The following is a 6585-nucleotide window of genomic DNA, read 5'->3' as shown; positions in this document are numbered from 1 at the left end:
TCGGGACATGGAGAAGTTTTACCTATGACAGAAGTTCTAATTTACTTCAGAAGTCATACAATTTGTACAGAAAGAAAGCTAGTTCAACGTCTATTGACCCGAGCAGTATTTAGAAACAATTAGGTTCTAACTGATGTGGGAAGGCAATATAATTACATATTATCTATTAAAGGGACACATTAATTTTTGCACAGCTGTACTTTAGCAACAGAATTACAAGCTGTTCTTTATGTATTACAGTTCTCCTGTCCTTACAGAACAATTTAATGTGTCACTTAGTTTGAGGAAAACCAATGGGAGTTTTATTTGCATAATTAAAATATCACAAACCTAAAATTGTCTGCTGAGTTTGCTAGTATATAGACCTCCTAATGAAGGAATGCTTAGAAGAATTGTTTAACGTCAACGATATAAGACAACAGCTTCTATCATCTTGTAAATAATCAGTTTACAATTGTCTTTAAAAATGACAATCTTGTGAACATGATGATAATAATATAGCCAATATTCAAAACTATTCACAAAGTCAAGCATGCAGAACAGTTGATGATTGCAAGTCCAAAGTGACCATCCTTCAGATGGTAAATTAAATAAGCCATTGTTACAGGGTATGAATGAAATTCGGGCTTTGTTGTTTTTACTGAAATCTTTTCCCAAATAAGAATGATGAAAGGCCTGAAGCCAACTGTGCAGACAGCCAATTATGATTAACCCTGTGGCTCCATTCCTCTCATTCCCCTTTCCAAAATGCTGCCAATGATAATATTCCAGTTACCCACAGCAATCAACAGACTTCTCTAATGCCCCTCAAGGACAGGGGAAGAGGTGACAGTTGTCAGTACAATTTCGGCAACAGTTAGCAATCTAAGTTGTTGCCATAGCAACAGATAAGTCGGACATGACCACAAGCACTGATCTTATTGTATGAAGTAAGATTAAACACAGGAAAGAAGATTGTTGTAAATTTTTTAAAAATTCTTCGGATATTTAAAGACATGCCCTTAAATGTTGCAGAAAACTTTGACAAACTTCTATAAACATGTGGTGAAGAGTATATTAACTGGTTGCATCACAGCCTAGTATGGAAAGACCAGTGTGCTCGAATGGAATAGCCGATAACAATTAGGGGATATGGGTCAGTCCATCACAGGTAAAGCCTTGGCACTATTGTGCATATCTGCACGGAGCGCTGTCACAGGAAGGCAGCATCCATCATTAGGCACCCACTCCCACCCCCAACCAGGTCATGCTCTCTTCTCGCTGCTGCCATCAGGAAGAAGGTACAGGAGTTTCAGGACTCACACCACCTGGTTCAGGAAAAGTTTTTACCCCTCAACCTGAATCAAAGGATACAACTTCATTCATCTTCACTTGCTCCATCAAAGAAATGTTCCCTCAACCTAAGGACTCACTTTCAAGGACTCTTAATTTCATGGTCTCAATATTTATTTCATTCTTTATGAATTTGCAAAGTTGTTCTTTTGCACACTGCTTGCCCGCCATGTTGGTGCAGTCTTTCATTGATTCTATTACGATTATTGTATTTTTTGGGTATGCCCACAAGAGGAGGAATCTCAGGGTTGGACATGGTGATGTATATGTTCTTTGATAATAAATTTACTTTGGACTCTGAAAAGATTAAAGATATTTATATGTTCTACAGACATTTGAAGCCAATGTTATAAAATGAAAATTTTTTTAAACAGGTTTTCTGCCAACATTTGAAGTTCTTCCTAAAGCTCGACATTTAAATGTCTCTAGTCAGTAGAAGCAGAACTCCAGTTCATCCCACTTCCATAGACAGTGTCTTTGAAGGATTTACTTCAAGAATCTGGAAGAATTCCAGTGGAAGAGCTTTTCAGGATTTTGTCATTGAAAAGAGTAGACAAGCCTCATTGAACTGACATTCAGACATCAGCTTTTGTTTTTGCATTTCTGAAATCTCGAATTTGGCAAAAAGCTTTCCTTGTATATAAAGTGTTACGTACCCCGTAACTGGGTTGCCAAACCAGCAGAAATGGATCACTCAGTTGGAGTCTGGAGTACTAGAACTAAGAAAGTTTTATTAAAGAAACAAGCAACACAGTAATCGAAAGGATAATAAATGCAACAGTTCAGCGATGATAGACACACATGTGCACAGAATTAAGATAACAGCATCAATCAAGCTCTATCGTTGTCTAGGGGTAAATGACCAAATTTCAAAATGACTCAAAGTTCAGTCCAGTTCAGTTCGCAGTAATCGTTGCCATGGCGATGGACAAGGTGGGGGAAGAGACAGAGAGAACAGGAACAACTGATCATTCAGAACGGCTTCACTCACAGACCGGCGAGATTGCTCACAAGCAACTTTTGGGCGGGTCCTTGGTGATGTCACCTGAGGTCACCGACTGTGACTCCTCCTCCAGATGCGGTCGATCCTCTGCAGTGAACCCGGCACCCAAGCGAGGGTGGACACACACCGGGTTCCCGCTGATCGTACCTTTCCACCCTTGTCGTTGTCTGGTACTTCTCACCCACTCGTGAGAGGCGCACCGCTTCCAGGGTCTCGTTACCACGGGTGGCGTGTGTCTGTCTTAGCGAACCTGTCCCTTTTTATCCCCCTGCTGGGGTATCGCCTGTCCATCACTTCAAACAGTTCAGGGTTCAAAGGGGGAGCCGCTCCAGACAGCTCTCTCTCTCCCACGTCCCTTCATTACACATCTCCAGACGCTGCTCCATTGTTCCTTATCTCTCCTTCCCCTGAGGACAGGTGGCAGACCAACTGCTGATGTCACTGATGCTAACCCAGGCCAGCAAACATCTTAATTTTATGTGTATTCTCGTAACAAAAGGCCTTTTTTGATTAAATTGCTTTCTCCCAAGTACTGCTGCCGGAGAAATGTGGACTAAATTTGCTTCTCCTGACATAATTGACAACTAGGTAATCCAAGTGAGAGGAAGTATCCTTATGAAGTGATGTATTCTGTTCAGTGTGAGATGCTTCTATTACCGACTTGTTTTCTTTTATTTATGACGGATACATATAAAAGGACTTGAATTTATGAAGTGTCTCTCACAGTCTCACCATATGTCCAAAGTACTTTTTGGCCAATTATGTTTTGATTTGTAGTCACTATTTTGCAATGCAAATTACATTGCATTCAATTTGCACACTGTAAAAGGCCACAGAGAGTGTGGTGATAAACACCCTCCAACCAGTTTTGGTGATATTGGTTGAGTTAAATATTAATTATGACAACAGGTAGAACTTGAGTCCATCAACCAAAGCCATGGGAGAGAGCAGACATGGGTCAACTGGAACTCATGCACAGTGGGATGGTGACAACGCTTATTCTTCCTGGATGAATGCAAAGTGCCATAGATTTCTGAAACAAAACCTACAAGTTCTGAAAAGACTAGCTTGTGAAGAACTATGTGTGAAAAAGAATTCATGTTTTGGGTTGATGGCCTTCTGTCAGAACAGACATATATGAGTTTAAGATTTTAATGTTTTTATGGGAGTAACCCTGATTAACAAGTAAAATCCTGTTTAACTTCAACATTCTTCACTGCTACTTCTCCAGCAAAACAGGACGAACAGCCTTTTTTTTTGTTGGTAGAGCCAGACTAGCAATCGAAACCATTTCCTGATGAGAAACACATTTTATTTTGTAAGGGCCACATAATATCTTAAGTAACACAAAATGCTGGAAGGAACTCAGCAGGTCAGGCAGCATCTACAGAAATGAATAAACAGCCTATGTTTCAGGCCAAGACACTTCATCAGGACTGGGAAGGAAGGGGGGAAGATGCCAGAATAAAAAGATGGGGGAGGGGAAAGGGAAGAAGCTAGAAGGAGATAGGTGAAGCTAGGTGTGTTGTGGGGGGGGGGGTTGAAGTAGGAGGCTGTGAGATGATAATTGGAAAAGGCAAAGGGCTGGAGAAGAAGGAATCTGATAGGGGAGGAGAGTAAACCATGGGAGAAAGGAAAGGAGGAGGGGAACCAAGGGGAGGTAATAGGCAGGTGAAAGTAGATAAGAGGCCAGAATGGGGAATAGAAGAAGAGGGATGGGAGATGGAAAAAATTTACCAGAAGTTGAAATTAATGTTCATGCCATCAGGTTGGAGGCTACCTGGATGGAATATGAGGTATTGCTCCTCCACCTTGAGAGTGCCCTCATCATGGCAGAAGAGGAGGTCATGGACCAACATGTCAAAACGGGAAGGGGGATAGGAATTAAAGTGGCTTGTCACTGGTAAATTCTACCTCTTGCAGCGGTGCTCGACACAGTGGGCCTTCAATTTACATCAGGTCTCACCCATCTCAACTCTCCTCTTCTTCTCACGCCCCATCAACTCCCGCTGGGTGTCCCCCCCCCACTTCTCTCCTTTCTCCCATGGTCCACTCTCCTCTCCTATCTGATTTCTTCTTCTCCAGCCCTTTACCTTTTCCACCTTTCTTAAGTGTACGTATTAAATCTAGCTGCTTGCACCTTACTCTCAGAGGCCTGATTCATCTAATTTCCTCACTGTCCAGTTTCAATAATATTGCAATTCAGGTTGATGGTCATATGCTCGGACTTACAAATGTAAACCCTGGGATGGAGGCCAAGGCAGGGAATGTAATTCAAAGAATCTTATGACTCGTTGTGTCCTTTATCCACTTGTCAAAAGAACTCTCCGAAACTGCCTTTTCTGCCAGAAAGAGATCAGAACCGTATCTTGGTGTTCTAAGTACTAGTAATGCATACAATATTATACCCCAGTTTTATTCAGTGAAAGCCTGGTGCTCACAAGTAACGTAACCCATTATGATGCAATAACATTTCTGTGTCCACCAGTACTGCATCCCTGTGTATACAGTGACAGTCCTATGCCTATCTCAATGATAATCCATGACAATGGACCCTATACAGATGACAGAGGAGGAGGAGTTTGCTGGCTAGAGGAAAATTGGGGTGGATATATCCCCTGGTCCTGACAAGGTGTTCCCTCAAACCCTGTGGGAGACAAGTGCAGGAACTGCAAGATCCATAGAAACATAGAAACATAGAAAACCTACAGCACAATACAGACCCTTAGGCCCACAATGCAGAGATACTTAAATCTTCTTTAGCGACATGTGAGGTACTGGAGGATTGGAGGATAGCTAATATTGCTCCGCTGTTTAAGAATAAACTAGGAAATTATAGGCCAATGAGCATGACATCAGTAGTGGGAAAATTATTGGAAGGTATTCTAGGGGACCAGATATATGAGTGTTTGGAGAGACAGGGACTGACCAGGGATAGTCAGTATAATTTGTGTATGGTAAATCATGCCTGACCAAACTTATAGAATCTTTAGAGGAAGTTACCAGGAAAGTGGGTGAAAGTAAGGCAGTGGATGTCTGCTACATGGACTTTTCAACAAGGCATTTGACAAGGTCCCAAATAGGAGGTTGGTCAAGAAGGTTCAGTCGCTTGGTATTCAAGATGAGATAGTAAATTGGATTAACATTGGCTTTGCGGGAGAAGCCAGAGAGTGGTAGTAGATGGTCGCCTCTCTGACTGGAAGCCTGTGACAAGTGGATTGCCACAGAAACAAGTGCCAGGTCCATTGATGTTTGTCATCTATATCAATGATCTGAACGATAGTGTGGTAAACTGGATCAGCAAATTTGTGGATGACACCAAGATTGAGGTGTAGTCGACAGTGAGGAAGATTATCAAAGCTTGCAGGGGGATCTGCATCAGCTGGAAAAATGGGCTGAAAAATGGCAGATGGAATTTAATGCAGACAAGTGCGAAGTTTTGCACTTTGGTAGGATCAACCAGTGTAGGTCTGATACAGTGAATGGTAGGGCACTGAGGGTTGCAGTGAAACAAAGAGATCTGGGAATATAGGTCCATAACTTATATATTACAGATAGATAGGTTCATAAAGAAAACTTATGGCATATTGGCCTTAAAGTACTGAGTACAGGAATTAGGATGTTATACTGAAGTTGTAGGATGTTGGTAGTGCCTAATTTGAAGCATTGTATGCAGTTTTGGTCACCTACCTACAGGGAAGATGTTAAGAAGGTTGAGAGAGTACAGAAAATATTTTCAGGGATGTTTTGGGACTGAAGGACCTGAGTTATAAGGAGAGTTTGAGTAGGTTAGAACTTTATTCCCTCAACATAGAAGATTGAGGGGAGATTTGATAGAGGTATACAGAATTAAGAGGGGTATAGGTAGTGTAAATGCAAGCAGGCTTTTACCACTGAGGTTGGGTGAGACTACAGCTGGAGGTCATGGGTTAAGGATAAAAGGTGAAATGTTTAAGGGGACCATGAGGGGAAGCTTCTTCACTCGGAGGGTGGAGAGAGTGTGGAATGAGCCGCCAGCACAAGTGGTGGATGCATTTTCGATTTCAACCTTTAAGAGAAGTTTGGATTTAGATTTAGATTATGAGGACACTGAAGTTTAGATAGGTACATGAATGGGAGGGGTATGGAAGGCTGTGGTCTGGGTGCAGTTGGATGGATCTAAGCAGATTAAATGGTTCTGCATGGACTAGATGGGCCAAAGGGCATGTTTCTGTTTGTACTTTTTCTCCTCTACCCTCCTTGGTATTCCA

Source organism: Mobula hypostoma, chromosome 9, assembly GCF_963921235.1.
Source record: "Mobula hypostoma chromosome 9, sMobHyp1.1, whole genome shotgun sequence".
Lineage (NCBI taxonomy): Eukaryota > Metazoa > Chordata > Chondrichthyes > Myliobatiformes > Myliobatidae > Mobula > Mobula hypostoma.
The sequence above is the reverse complement of the archived record's forward strand: the minus strand, read 5'-3'. Positions refer to the sequence as shown.